At 41.1% G+C, this 15,740-nt stretch overlaps 1 protein-coding gene across 1 annotated transcript in view; it reads left to right on the forward strand.

Moving 5' to 3' along the window:
* The window catches only part of LOC126229615 (inactive selenide, water dikinase-like protein), a 72,165-nt gene extending 56,689 nt beyond the window's left edge, over positions 1–15,476 (forward strand). Inside the window, exon 2 of the mRNA XM_049942357.1 lies at positions 14,060–15,476. The gene's annotated coding sequence lies outside the window, so the exon portion shown is untranslated. The remainder of the gene's footprint in view (positions 1–14,059) is intronic.
* Positions 15,477–15,740: the final 264 nt, after the last annotated feature.

A 15,740-nucleotide genomic window follows, 5' to 3' on the forward strand; every position in this document is an offset into this window, starting at 1 on the left:
TATCCATTCCCCAATTTCCAGCCTAACAGCAGCATACAATGACATTGTGGACTCTATTGCCATCTCCAACACTTTGGGCCGCTATTTTGTGAAGATTTCTAGCTCCTCCCACTATCGCCCTGCCTTCCTCCATCGGAAACGAGTGGAGGAAGCTCGGGTGATACCCTTCTCTTCTCAGAATCGTGAGTGCTACACTGCGCTTTTACCATGAGGGCTTTAGATGGTCCTCTCAGTTCATCATGATACCCCACCCCAGGGCCAGACGATGTTAACATTCTGATGTTGCAGCATCTTTCTATTGCGGGCAAGCACTCTTCTTCTTCATACGCACAAGCGCACCTGGGCAGATGACACGTTTCCAGACATTGGCGTGAAGCCACTGTCATACCCATACCTAAGTCCGGTAAGGACAAATTCCTTCCTTATAGCTACCACCCCATTTATCTCACCAGCTGTTTTTGCAAGGTCATGGAATGTATGGTTCATGCCTGGCTGGTATGACGGCTTGAGTCTCACAGTTTACAAACCACTGCACAGTGTGGATTTCGAGCGCGGCGGCATTCTGCAGTTGACCATCTCGTCACTTTGTCCACACATCATGAGTTGTTTTCTGTGGAAATCCTAGACTGTGGCCGTATTCATTGATTTGGAGAAAGCCCACGACACCTGCTGGAGGATTGTTATCCTCTGTACTCTCTACAAGTGGGGTTTCCGTGATGATTTTGCCATCTATTGCACTTCTCCTCAACCTGTCTCATTGAGCATGGTATTCAGGAGTGGCTCACCTGGCAGCCCACTGTACACAGTCCCTCAGTGGCCTACATGTCCTCAGTGGGGAGCAGATTGAGCCACTCTCCTCTGTTCATACTGGTTACCTTGTCCGTTTGAAACTAGACTTCGTGTTTCGTTTTGCATATGCATGTCCATCCCTCTTACGCTGTCTCAATACTATCCACCATCGTGGCATTCTGTTTGGCCACTGGCACATTTTACACTAGCCTGGTTGAGAGTCTGTGTGCAGAAGCTGCTGAACTACCACTGTCCTCCCGCCATGACTTTCTCGTCGGCAGATATGCATGCCATTTGTTTGCCATGCCTGGCAACCCATCCTATGCTGCCTCCTTCGATGACTCCTTTGATCGCCAGTATGGGACTCGTCCCTCTTCTCTCTTACCTACTGGAGTTCACGTTTGGCTCTTGCTCATGCAGCTTAACTTCACACTGCCTGCAGCTTACTCAGTTGGTGTAAACCCATCACCACCTTGGCTTTGTGCAGTGGCCTGTGTTCACCTTGGCCTTTATTTGCTTCCTAAGGACACTGCTCCAGGCCTCGCTTTATCGCCTCCAGTTTTACAACCTTTGCATGGAACTTCGCGATAGTACCTTTTGTGTACACTGATGGCTCCCGAACTGACCTTGGTGTTGGTGTGCCTCTGTACTGGCACAGATGTTTTTCAGTATCACCTTTCGGAATACTGCTCAGCATTTACAGCAGAGCTCTTTGCCCCGTATCAAGCCACACTGTACCTCTGACAATGCAGGCTTTTCAATTGCCTCGTCTGTTCAGACTCTCTGTGCCCTTCAAAGCCCCTGTGTGTTGTACACCATCCAGCCCCTAGTGAAATGGGTCCAGGAAAGATGTCACTTGTTCATGATGGAGCCACTGTGATGTTTATGTGGGTTTACGGTCACGTCGATCTGACAGGAAATGAGGCCGCTGACACTGCTGCACAGGCTGCAGTCTTTGTACCTCAGCCCATTAGTTCTTACTTTCCCTCCGATGATCTCTGTGTTGTCGTCTGCAGCAGGTGGTGTCACTTTGACGTTACTACCAGTCCTCCCTTCACAGAAAAAAGCTCCGGGTTATTAAGCTTCTCCCAGCCACTTGAACGACCTCTTCTCGGTCCTCTCGCCATGAGGAAATCATTTAACCTAGGTTACATATTGGTTGTCTTCGTGTTCTACAGTTCTAATTGGATGCATTATGACTCTAAGTTATTTTTGTGCCGTAAAACAAAATAGACAAACCAGGCATCTTGTCGATTGCTTCTCAACCCCACAACCTGTATCACTTGGGGTACTCAGAGGTGCTGGTGCAAAGTTAAGACTGTTCTTAAGTGCTGAAATGGCACCCGTGTCAATATGTCTTCGCGTATTGATACAGTTCGTTCAGTAGATTTTCGTTCTGCACCGTGTTGCTGTTGAGAGAACCTGATGAATTTCTCATTCTGTTTCTTTGATGACACCTGTTGTGCTATGGTAGCCACATTGATCCACTCCTAATCTAGTTCCGAGGGTGGACAGCCAGTAGCTTGTGACCATTTGAATTAGCTCACAACCATTTTAATCCAGCTGCCTCCTAGTGAAATGTAAGCTTCCCCACAGCAGGGCAGAGTTGGCATGATGATAGATTCTTCTGGCTGCCAAAGTGTTCATGTGATGACGCAGCATGACAAATCTTGGAATAGTTTTTCTCATCTTGGCAGCATAGCAGGAAGGTTAGAGAGCTTAACAGGTACCCTTCTTAGCACACAGTTTCCCCAGGCATTTAATGCTGCACCATGTTTCCTCTATGTAGAGGTATGTAATGTATGAATGTGTGGTCTTGCAGTGATATGAATTAATAAAATTTTCCAGGACTTCCAGCTGAGTCAGGTGGTTAACTTCCCACGAACTTTCAACTGAGTTCTCCTCAGTCATTCTCAAGTGGTAAAAGACTGCCGTGTCGCTGTTGTCTCACTGTTATATAGCAGAACTGCTGGCTGTGACGTCACTGATGCTGTCTTCCTTGCCAACTGTGGTAATGTTTATGTCCCTTGTCTGTCGTGGTGAGCTACAAACTGCCATCCTCATTGATGATGTTTTCAAATATTTTTATTTGTACCACTTCTTTTATGATGCCTCCCAAAATCCCTTCATCCTCCTAATGACAGATGAGGTTGAAGCATTCCTGATAGCTGGCAAGGAAGAGGGCACCAGTGATGTCACAGTCAGCAACATGGCTATATAACACGGAGGGTACAGCACTCATTTACCACTTGACAGTTTCCGAGGAGAACTCGCTTGAAAGCTTGTGAGATAGTAACCAACCGATGCGGATTGAAGCGCAAGAAGATCTTAATAATTTATATTGCGACGATACCATGCATCCACATTAATTCCCCCCCCCCCTTCACTCCCTCCCTCTAAGTTAAATGTTATATAACTATGTTTAAAATATTGCAAGAAAAGTTTAAACCCAATATTAGTTCTACTCAAAAGAATGTCACCTTCCCTCCATGGATTCCCATTTGAGTTCTGGGAGCAACTCCATATTACTTGTGTGTTGTTCAAATTTACTGGTAGCAAATCAAAAAGCCTGCTCCTAAATTGCTTTGTCGTCATCCTTTAATCCAGCCTGATTTGTATGCCAAACACTCAAACACTAATCAGCAATACATCACACTGTAGTTCAATACTTTTATCTTGGCGGCTCGCGCATGCCTGCCCAGACGCGGGAGATTCCTGCGTTGCCAGTTGCACGTGCCAAGAGAAGCAGCGCCATAGTATAGTATAGTTCGCAAACTTACGTTTAGGGGGGAGCGCGCAGTTTATGAAGAGACGTGCTCCCCGCATTCTGCGCTTTGCGCGATTTTGTCGTCACTGCACTGCTCACATGTGCAGACACATGGTGTTCAGACTGCTTTGACACACTTATCATTCGATTTCACAAAAACTATTTGGCCCAAAAATTTTATTTTTTACACATCTTCTTGACTGATACCTTCCCCCCCATAAATGACTTAATTTTGTTTCGATGTTCAACGCAGTTATTGTGCAGCATTAAATGTAGCAAACCATTCCACAAAATTTTGAAGAGTTTGCAGTAGTAAAAGCCCACAGCGCATACTTTCTGTACGGTCGATTGTAGTTGCCACTAGAAATTTCAAAAAATTACATTCAAACGAATAAAATTCATGAAATAAGACTTCGATATTGTTTTCAAGTAAAAAAAAATATTAGGCACCGAACAAGATTTGAACTCAGAACCTTTAGCTTAGTAGCCCAACACCTTAACCATTACGCTAACGCATCTCATCGTTCAACCAGATTCCTAGAGAATTTTAATGAGTCACGCAAAATACCGACACTGTTGGTATGACTATGAATTACTCAAGTTTCGTCGAAGTACAATAGGAAATAAATAATTACCGCTGTTCTTTTTTGCGAAAAAGCGGTTAGTGAGAATGAATTTCCTTGCTATCGCCTGAATTAGGAGACTTATTGGTTATTAATTAGTTAATAGAATATGAAGAAGCAGTTGGTATAAAGAATGCTTTTTCCAAACTTTCTTTTATAGAAAGTCTGCTATCAAGACATTGCTTTTGTTCAATTACTTTATTTATGACTGAACGTTTCTAAAACTGAAGACACTCGTCCGTGCTCTGTACTGCAGTCGAGCTCTGGAAACTTCGTTCTCTGTTCATTGGCTGACTGTGTTTTGTGACATCAGATGCGCAGAACGAACCTAAACTCGGCCGCCGTCGTAAATGATGCGCACTTTAGTGTGCTAAATACAATCTCCTTTACAGATGAACCACTTTCCTAAAATTCTCCTCTTTAACCAAAGTTGACTATTTGATTGACATTTTCATTGCATTTCATACTGGTTTGCAACGTCACGCCCGGATATTTAATAAATGTTGTATCTTCCTACAGTCACTCGGCGATGACACCTTCTCTTACACCACAGCATTATCAGCAGGCTGATACTTATCCTGTCTCCCAGATCATTTATGTTTATAGACAATAACAGCGGTCCTGTTACAATACAGTTCCATCACTTTTTGTGTAAAACTGCTGTGCAACAGTCAGGACCATCGTAAAACATTAGATCAGTGAAAAGTGCAAAGTTAGGAAATGTAGGAATAGTACTAACCACGTAGCTTGCATGACAAAGAGACAGTTAGGCTTGTCCATTTAGGTTAGTGCATCGTTGCCTCTGTCGTAGAGCAGTAATGTTATTTTGAATTACTCTGTGAGGTTGAGTAATGACAGTATTCTTACTTACTGATAAACTAATAATTTATTGCTTGGATGAAGCTTGTAATTACTTAAATTATTGTATTTAAATTAGTGAGACAGCTTGCTACTTTTCTCTTGTTTTTAAGGTCAAGTGTGTAAATTTTTAAACTTATTCAATTCTTTTTTGATAACAATTTTTGGTCTTATTGGATTTTCATATTGAAGGCCTTTCTCTGTAGATATTTGTAAATTAAATTTGTTGCTCACATGATTTGATTTAGATACTATCTTATCTTCTAATCACCTACAAACATTATTCTTAAGTTACTGTTGCAAATTGTCAAGTTGCCTCATCTCTGTATGCCATCTTTTATGACTTCGTCTTCTATGTGTTGAATAGTGCTGATGATAGCAGGTGCTTCGATCTGATTCTTGTTTTATGTTTGCTGTAAAATTAACCATATAGCGTAAGTGTAATTACCTGATGTTACTCATTTTGATGTTTATATCTGTCTTTTTGTTACATAAAGAGAGAAGGTTCTATGGAGCTCTTCTCATTTCGAAAAATAATAAATAAATTCCACAAACCTATTCAAAGGACCTGTTCATTCTGTTTAATAAAACTTCAATTTCTCACCAAATAACAAAGCAACTTTGAAAATTATGGACTTGATGGTAGTATCAACCTGTTTCAGTAATTTGACACTTGTTTCTTATTCATTATTTATTATTATGTCAGATAGACCGAGGCTGTTATAGCCTTTCTTGTAAATTTGCAATCTAATGTCTTCAGTCCATTTAGATACAAAACCGGTGACAAATATCTTTATGTAATGATAAATTTTGGTATTATTTTTTGCAGATTTCAGTTTTATTTAAGCCATTTTCTGTTATTTTCACAAAATTTCTGTTCATATTGTGGTAGTAAGCATCAAACAGTTGAGTATTTAAAAAATTTGTTTTAACAACAGAATCAGGTTGTGGTAGGGTAGTGATGAAATACTCAGACAGCAAGGTTTGTGTGGCTAAGAAAAATTCCAGATTGAGCACAAGACTCGCAGGACTGTCAGTGTCAATCTCAAAATATTTTTTCAGTGAATGTATTATCTTCATTCCATTGACATGGAATTCCATTCTGTTGGCAGTGAGAATGAATAGTGCGTATTTTATTTATTCAATGTTCTTAGGAGTCTGATCCAGAATGCAGTTGATTTCCAGTGTTGGTTGAATAATTTTAAATGTTTCTTGCAGAATGGCTGGTGCTAAGAAGTTACATTCCACTATTAATAATTTCTCTCTCTGAGCTAGTCAGTCCTATGCAAGCCGCTGAACCTCTGCATAACTGATGCAACCGAAGTCGATTTCAGCCCGCTTACTTTATTCAAACATTGATATCTTTGTGCCATTTTACCCCCTACACTTTCTTTCTTTACCAAATTGACATCTTATTTATGAACCAGGATCATTTTATATTAAATGCTAACAGATTTCTGTTTTTGAAATATTATTTTGTAGCTATTGTCAGTCTGCATTTATATCTTCTCTAGTATAGCTGTTTGCTTCCCAAATTTCAGAACTCGGTCAATTGCTTTCAGTGCCTCATTTTGAAACCTACAGTAATTCCATCAGCCTCGACTGCTTTAACTAGACTACTTTACATTACTCTTTTATGTTTCTCAATGTTAGTTTTGTAATCTATTTTCAAAAAATGCACTTCAGAGTCTTTTGCCATTTCCAATTACTGTAACACTGGCAGACCTCAAAGATTCTCTTTTTAAATATGTCCTTGGCTTCCTTAATTGCTTGCTCAATGTACAGACTGAATAACAGAGGTTATAGGTCATTGTCCTGTCTCACTACCTTTTCAGTTACTGCTTCCCTTTCATATCCATAGACTCTTAACTGCAGTCTGGTATCTATACAGGTTGTATATAACATTTCCCTCCCTGTGTTACAAAAACTTCCTCTCACTATGTAAACATAGATTTGTCTTCCTTTAACCATCTTCTAAAGTAAGTCATAGGAGGGTCATGATTGCATTGTGTGCTCCTACCTTACTTTGTAACCCAAAGGGATCCGTTAGTTCCGTCTGTCACAGATAATACGCAGAAAGTTAAATGTGTTGTATTGAGCCAATTGTAGGTGATCCTGAGGTCCCATAAAAAGTTAATTCAATACATTTTGTGATAAATCCCACAAAAAAATAATTCATATGCCACAGTGGGAGGTTTGGTTTTGGACAACTGTGCCTTCAGTGATGTGAAATTTGCATTTAAAAGCAAGGCATGGCAGACATCCTTTTTATGGAAAGTTTTTGGTGGAATCTGGATAATGTAGAAGTAAAGTGGGCCACTTCACTGAAAAGTAGAAGCATTAAGCTCTTGACAGGCACACGACAGAATCAAAACATGCTAGCTTATGAAAAATCCTTTAATGAGCTAAAGCACGCATATGCAACTACTCTTCCCCCCCACGCGCGCGCCCACACACACACACACACACACACACACACACACACACACACACACACCGAGTGGTCTAAGATGAGGGTGTTGTCAGGTAGGCAGCAGGTATACAGAATAGGAATGTGACATGCAGATGTGTTGAGCAGGACATTAGAGATAAATCACTACTTCACGACCTGTGCCTAACACATTGGATTGCATTCGGGAGGACGGTTGTTGAGATCCTTGGTTGACCATCCTGATTTAGGTTTTCCGTAATTTCTGTAAATTAATCTAGGCACAGGCCGAGATGGTCCCAGTGAAAGGGAACGGCTGATTTTCTTCCCCATTGTTGCCACAATCCATCTAATGACCTTGATGTCGATGGCATGTTAAACCCAACTTTCCCTCCTTCCTTCCAACTGATCCTTCCACTCAGCAACAACTTTTTTAAGTATGCAGATGGAGTTATCCTTGTAATACCCCCTTCATTCCTGTAATAGTTCTGGCCTCGACCTCTGCTAACCCTCTGCACGCGTTCTCCGGCTTGTTAAAGGATTTATCCGAAAAAGAGCAAGTTTTCATTCTTTTGTGTGTGCCTGTCGATGGCTCAATGTCTGTACTATTTGGTGAGTGATCTCCTTTACTTCTAAATGGTTCCACCCCCAGTCCAGGGTGTACTGCCGGTTGATAGTGCAAATGGGCACAATATTTGGCCTATCGGACTTGTCATCATCGTTAGGGGTGCTGACGAACTGAGTTCCCAAGGGTGCGCAGAGTTTATAACCACAGTCATAGTATATAAGATTGTCCCTGGTGTAAATTTTGATGGACTCTCTATAGCACTACCCAAGTGTTTTGAAGTCTGCTAAAATCCTAGTACCTTCTTATTCTAGTGCATGATTCTCTGATATACAATGCTCTGAGACTGCTGACTTGTTGAGATACATTGGTCCAGTATGTCACTGGTGTTATCAGCATCAGTCTTCAATGGTGCATACAGTGGTGTGGAATCTGATATACTGTGGCCTTTTGCAGACTGAGCTCATTTTTGATGCTCCCCAATTATGCTGGTGTTTTATTGAACAGGCAAAAGACAATTCTTCCTTGGTGCTTTTTCAGTATGCACCTGACTTTTTCCGCTAGTGTGCTATGTTGTTATGCAGTATAATGGCTGTGGTTACCTCTTCCCCCATGACTTCTTCGATCTCCACAGGTTGTACTGTAGTGGTGGCATGAAGAGTGTGCTCAATAGGCCATTTTGCATAGCTGTTTTTCTGTAGTATAGTTCTGAGATCTTCCAGTTCCTGGGGCAGACACACAGTCCGTTGTTAATGATTTCTTTTGACATCCTCATGTAACTCGTCAGTCCGGTCTCATTCTCCACCTTCTTGGCAAGGTCAGCATTGATCTTCCTGTAGGAGTTGCCATCTAACAGGCTCTGCATCATCTTAGTACAGTCCTTGTTGGAGAGTGTAACAGTAGTAGTGCCTTTTTCAGCATTAAGATAACAATCTCAGGGCACACTCTGGTCCGGAATGGCTGCCCTTTCTCTGATGGTAATGTTTGACTTTGTAACCTTAGTTCTCATCAGAGCACAAGTTTCTCGATGTACTTCAACTGCTTTAGGCCGTAGTTGTACTGTAACCTGTTCAGCTTTGCTGATGATGTCTGTGACTAGTATGAACTAGGGGTGGGAGCAAAGTTAAGTCTTTTCTCCAGACCTGAAACCGCTCCACCACTCAGCTGCATGTTAGCCAGGTGAATAAGCCTTGCACAGGGCTTGTGGTTTGATTTGTCAACAAATACTCAGGGAAAAACTGAAGAATAACATGTATTTTTGTAATTAAGACTTGTGTAAATTTAATTAACGAAGAAAATTAGTGAATGGACTGTTCACAGAATTGGTTTCTATTGTGTTGCTATTTTTAGTTTAGTGCATGAAGAAATTGTGCTCTTGATAGTAAGTCCCACACAATTTTCTTTTGTGGCCTTTACAAGGGATTAAACATCTGTAGCTTTTTTGAAGTGAAAGAACCATTATAGCACCAACATTATATTAACATGCAAAATAACTCTTGTCTGTTTCATGACTTCTAGAGGGGTCTTGATGTTCTGATATAGTGTCTGGTTCCAAATTTCTCGTGTAAGCTTTTGGGTTGTTGTTGATGATTTCTTACTCAGTTTCATGTTCTTTGTTGTATAGAATAGAATATTTTGCTCTCGTGGGGCATTTCATTTAATTGTTCACCGTAACCTTTCAATCTATTAATAATTCATTTCTGGGACTTAGCACTAGCCTATCTGTGTGCAATAATTATTTTACATTGTGCCACTCTTTGTCTTCTTAATCACTAACAGGTGTAAAATGCAATAAGATACTCATCTATACTGGTAAGTATGTTGCTTTTATTATTCAACAGAGTGATCTGACCGGTTTGTGCTGGAATTCATTTGGCACGACAGCTTACTCTCTCATTCATATAGTTTTATCAGTGTCACTGTTTATCTACAAAAGTAGTCAGTGTTTGGAAATATAATATGAACAAATACAAACGTCTGGGCATCAAGCGGCAGCAGGGGGGGGAAAAAAAACACACACGAGGAAATGTGCTAATTTTGGAACTGGCAGCAGAGGGATGAAGGGAAACGAAGTTGGATGAAGGAGGAAAAGGACTGGTGAGGTTTAAGAAATGGAAATAGTTGTGGGAAATTCACCCCGATCTGTGGACATGGGGTTACTTATCGAGCGGGATTAGAGGAAAAGACAGATTGTTGGTATCTGCACTGGACAAGATTTGAAAACTGGATAACTTAAATGTGTAAGAACAGGTAATAAGCAAGACAGAGATTACTGAAAAATATCCTGAGAAAGAGGCCAGGTGGGAGAGGTGGATGAGAAAAGTCAGAAAATATTCATAAAAAATAGAGGATAAAAGGAACAGATAATGAAAGGAAAAACTGAGAATACAGGATTTAAAATAAATTTAGGCCACATTGATAGTGGAAACCAAGACAATTCTTTCATGTTAAATATATGGTGAAACAGGCACCTACACATGCTATCTGGATTCTCCCCAACATAAGTTTCTTGGAACTTAGCACATGAGAACTGGCTTTGTGGTCTTTGCTTGGTTTTCGGCACCTGCCTAAATTTTATGGTAATTTCTGTGGTCTTGGCATTTCCATTCATTAACTATTCCTTTCCTTCACTTCCTTTTATCTTTTAGTGCTTAATGGCCTTTTCCCCTTGGCTTCACCCGCCAGGCTTCACCCGCACATGCATTATACACGTACATTGAACACACTACCTTCTCCCCTCTCTGTGTCCATCTCATCCTCCTGCTTTTCATTTCCTCATCTCCACTCTTTGCCTCTTCATCTCCTCCTCCCCCCTCGTTCTCCATTTCCTCCATCCCCTCTCTGACCATATATTCCTCCCCCTCGCTCCTTCCACCTCTGCCTCATCTTCTCCGTTTCCATGTCTGCCTCCCTCCCTCTCTTTCCATCCCCTGCTGTATCCATCTTAACATGTCCCCAGCCATGCTCATTGGCACATGTAAGCTCTGCTGTACAATTCAATAAAATAGGCCGACACTACTCCCACAATATGCGTGTGATGCAGGCTGCACATCAGGGGTTTGAAAATCATTTATTTGCCCCTGACATACAGGCTGCCATGCAAAGCAGATCCATAAAGCTTGGCCAGTACCACTGCAACATAAAACACCAGTCATGCAGGGCAGTCTAACAGGGCCCAGAAAAATTTTTGTTGTGCCTGTCATGTAGGCTGCCCTGCAAAGCAGGTTGATTTTGCAGGCCTCTACTGTTCCTGCACAACATGCCTGCTGTGCAGGGCAGCCTATGTGCCAGGGACTTTTTGCCCATATCTCCCCTCTATTGGAGCTGGGTTGTTATAACCACTACAGTGCTGCTACTTGAGAGTCCAGCTGTTTCTGTGCCAAATTTAGAACTTTGTGAACAAATTTTCCCTTTCCCCTCTCCTGTCTAACATGTATTATGCCCTTAGTTCTCTGCTCTTATGAAACTTTCGCAGTATTTTTACAGTGAACTCCCATCTTGCTTATTACCATATCTTCTGCATTTAAGTTATCTGGTTTTCAAATCTCATCTGGTGTGGGTACCAACAGTAAGCCTTTCCCTTTCCTGTCCAGTAAGTTTACCCTGACTTGAGGTTTATTCCATCCCTCTACATTTTCCTTCAGCTCCACTGTGAGGAGGAATCATTGGCTCCAAAATATCACACTTTTCCTCATTTTGTATGTTTTTGTAGTATACCTCTTGTAATTATTTATAGAATTCTGTTGTAGCCAAACTTCATCTGGGCCATGTAGTAAAAGTGGTGATGAACACCATCTCCTAGTTTTTTTTTATAAAATGCAGAAGTGAGTTTTTAAATTTTATATATGCAAACAGCTATTCTTGTTAACACTTTTCTCCCTCTTACCAATTTTTACCATGCTGAATCTGCATACAGTTATTTTGTTGTCCGTTTTTGCAGCAGTAGTCATAATCGAATTCTCACAGCTTTTATTATTATTATAGTGCTTGTTAGTAATGTGCGTATCATGAGTGCAGTAAAAGACAGTTCTAAGAATGGGTAGTGGACACACTGTGCCTGGATGTCTGGCGTTGTTTATTAGATTAGCTCATTGGAAAAGCCGTATCTGTATAGTTCTCTCTATCTTAAGTATTGACGCACGCTGTCTAGTTGCTTTGCTGAAAATATTCGCTACTGGTTCCTTCCTTCAGCTCTATGCTGTGTCAGCATTTGCCTTTGCTAGTGTGAACCATTAAAATCCTGCCACTTTGATTGATGAATGTTCCTTCAGTATGGCAGAATCTGCTGGCTGTTGATCATAAATGAGTATGCATAAGCTAAATTGCAAAATGAGAGAAGAGTCAAATGTACACTCCTGGAAATGGAAAAAAGAACACATTGACACCGGTGTGTCAGACCCACCATACTTGCTCCGGACACTGCGAGAGGGCTGTACAAGCAATGATCACACGCACGGCACAGCGGACACACCAGGAACCGCGGTGTTGGCCGTCGAATGGCGCTAGCTGCGCAGCATTTGTGCACCGCCGCCGTCAGTGTCAGCCAGTTTGCCGTGGCATACGGAGCTCCATCGCAGTCTTTAACACTGGTAGCATGCCGCGACAGCGTGGACGTGAACCGTATGTGCAGTTGACGGACTTTGAGCGAGGGCGTATAGTGGGCATGCGGGAGGCCGGGTGGACGTACCGCCGAATTGCTCAACACGTGGGGCGTGAGGTCTCCACAGTACATCGATGTTGTCGCCAGTGGTCGGCGGAAGGTGCACGTGCCCGTCGACCTGGGACCGGACCGCAGCGACGCACGGATGCACGCCAAGACCGTAGGATCCTACGCAGTGCCGTAGGGGACCGCACCGCCACTTCCCAGCAAATTAGGGACACTGTTGCTCCTGGGGTATCGGCGAGGACCATTCGCAACCGTCTCCATGAAGCTGGGCTACGGTCCCGCACACCGTTAGGCCGTCTTCCGCTCACGCCCCAACATCGTGCAGCCCGCCTCCAGTGGTGTCGCGACAGTCGTGAATGGAGGGACGAATGGAGACGTGTCGTCTTCAGCGATGAGAGTCGCTTCTGCCTTGGTGCCAATGATGGTCGTATGCGTGTTTGGCGCCGTGCAGGTGAGCGCCACAATCAGGACTGCATACGACCGAGGCACACAGGGCCAACACCCGGCATCATGGTGTGGGGAGCGATCTCCTACACTGGCCGTACACCACTGGCGATCGTCGAGGGGACACTGAATAGTGCACGGTACATCCAAACTGTCATCGAACCCATCGTTCTACCATTCCTAGACCGGCAAGGGAACTTGCTGTTCCAACAGGACAATGCACGTCCGCATGTATCCCGTGCCACCCAACGTGCTCTAGAAGGTGTAAGTCAACTACCCTGGCCAGCAAGATCTCCGGATCTGTCCCCCATTGAGCATGTTTGGGACTGGATGAAGCGTCGTCTCACGCGGTCTGCACGTCCAGCACGAACGCTGGTCCAACTGAGGCGCCAGGTGGAAATGGCATGGCAAGCCGTTCCACAGGACTACATCCAGCATCTCTACGATCGTCTCCATGGGAGAATAGCAGCCTGCATTGCTGCGAAAGGTGGATATACACTGTACTAGTGCCGACATTGTGCATGCTCTGTTGCCTGTGTCTATGTGCCTGTGGTTCTGTCAGTGTGATCATGTGATGTATCTGACCCCAGGAATGTGTCAATAAAGTTTCCCCTTCCTGGGACAATGAATTCACGGTGTTCTTATTTCAATTTCCAGGAGTGTATAATGTCATTAAATGAATACACAAATTAACTTGTGGGGAAAATTTAGTAATGAACTGAAGACCTCCGTAAGTTTAAGATATATTATATCATTATATATTATATAATTTATGAGCATTGAAATGCCTAATATCAATTTTCCTAGAAGTATATGTGGAATGAGATGCTAGTGTGAGTTTTTGTTCATTAGAATATTTTAGTGCATATTTAGATTTGTAAATATACTGTAACTATAATTGCCCACTGTTTCTTTCTAGGTTTTCAGGAGATAGTGAAACCCTACATGATTTACACTCACAGCAACCTCAGATATCAACCTGATTACTGGAAGAAATGTTTTAAGTTCATGGGAACTTAAAAACTGACAGCACAATGTTAACATTGTCATCATGTTACTACATAAATTATCTTGTTTCAAATGTTTTTGAATCATGTAAATATTCATTTGTTTGCACATGCCGAATGAAATGAATTTAAACAAATTATTGCTTTTAGCTTTTGAACAGTGGTTTCTTTATTGAACTGTTGAATTAATTTGTGGTAACCTGAAGTTTATGGGGAATGTTATATTCTTCTGTAACCTTAACTGTCAGAAATTCACAAAGTAGAGCAAGAAATTTATAGCAGTGTTCATATTTTACTGACTGAATGCCACATTTAGAGATATGACTTTTAGGACTGTGGAAGTTGATGTAGCCAATTGTGTATATAGTAGACCATTATTCTGTCCTGGTTGAAAATAGCACTCTCCTGTTGTGCTTCATTACATAGAGTATCAATAAATGCCATGAACATTTTTTGCATTATTTTAAGAGATTATTGAAATAGAAAGAATATGTAACAAATGTTGAAAGAGTAGATCTGAAAGAAGCTTTGCTTTTTCTGGTGCCATCAGAGGGAGCATATACATTGTTAGAGTGGTTTATATTTGCACATATTTTTTTAAAATCCTTGTCTTGTGCATTTCATATTCTTAGCTTAAGCAGTTACATTTTAGAAATAGCTTATTTTTCACATTAGTATTATATCAATCATATTATCTCATTTGTAACTGGAGGGAGTTGAAATATGTGCTATGCCTTAATATCTTCAAGGTATTGCGTTTGAAGTGAACTATGTGACAGTTTGATAGTATGGCAAGACGATTGACTGTGTGGAATTCTATCAAAGACAGAAATTTATTTTGAGAGAAGTGGAAGTTATTTAGAGTATCAGATTTTAATATTAGAGTCTTACATTTATGAAGTGATTCCTATTCTGAATTTAACCAACTTTGTTTGCAAATATATAGTTCATTTCAGCATGAATTTCTGTTAAATGTTCTGTTGGTTTAAATTGGTTTGGATTTTATGTAATTATAGGGATGTAATACCTAAAATCAGAACAAATATCCTACAATACATATAAGTTCTGCTTATATTGTTATTTGTGTTGATAAGATTTATTTACATATTGACAACTTTGCTGTTTGATGTATTTTTTGTCCCCCCTCATGCTTGGTTATGTAATGTTCTGATTTTGTTACATAGTTCGTAATAATACAATAAAGTTTGTCATATAACATTTACTACAACTACAGAAAGTTTTGTTTTAAAATGTAAGAATTTTAATGTAAGATTTTGGGCAAGCAAAGGCTAGAATTTTATGACAAAAATTATTCTGGGAGGAAAATAAAAGTAAACTGTGAAAAAAAAGTTGTGTTTATTATCATATAAATAAAAGTATGATAATTATTAATATTGTTACTTGGAAGTGTCATTGTCATTATGAAAATTTATGTAGATGGAAGTAATTTATTACGTGATTCGCTTTGGAACAAACGCAAACTGAATTTTGTGTGTAAGGTTCTCTATCATGCACAGTCTTCCTTATCTGCCTCCCATGGCATTTTGCTAGACATTTGTGACACTTGCATTGATTAAACAAATCCATGATGAA

Source organism: Schistocerca nitens, unplaced genomic scaffold (genome assembly GCF_023898315.1).
Source record: "Schistocerca nitens isolate TAMUIC-IGC-003100 unplaced genomic scaffold, iqSchNite1.1 HiC_scaffold_376, whole genome shotgun sequence".
Lineage (NCBI taxonomy): Eukaryota > Metazoa > Arthropoda > Insecta > Orthoptera > Acrididae > Schistocerca > Schistocerca nitens.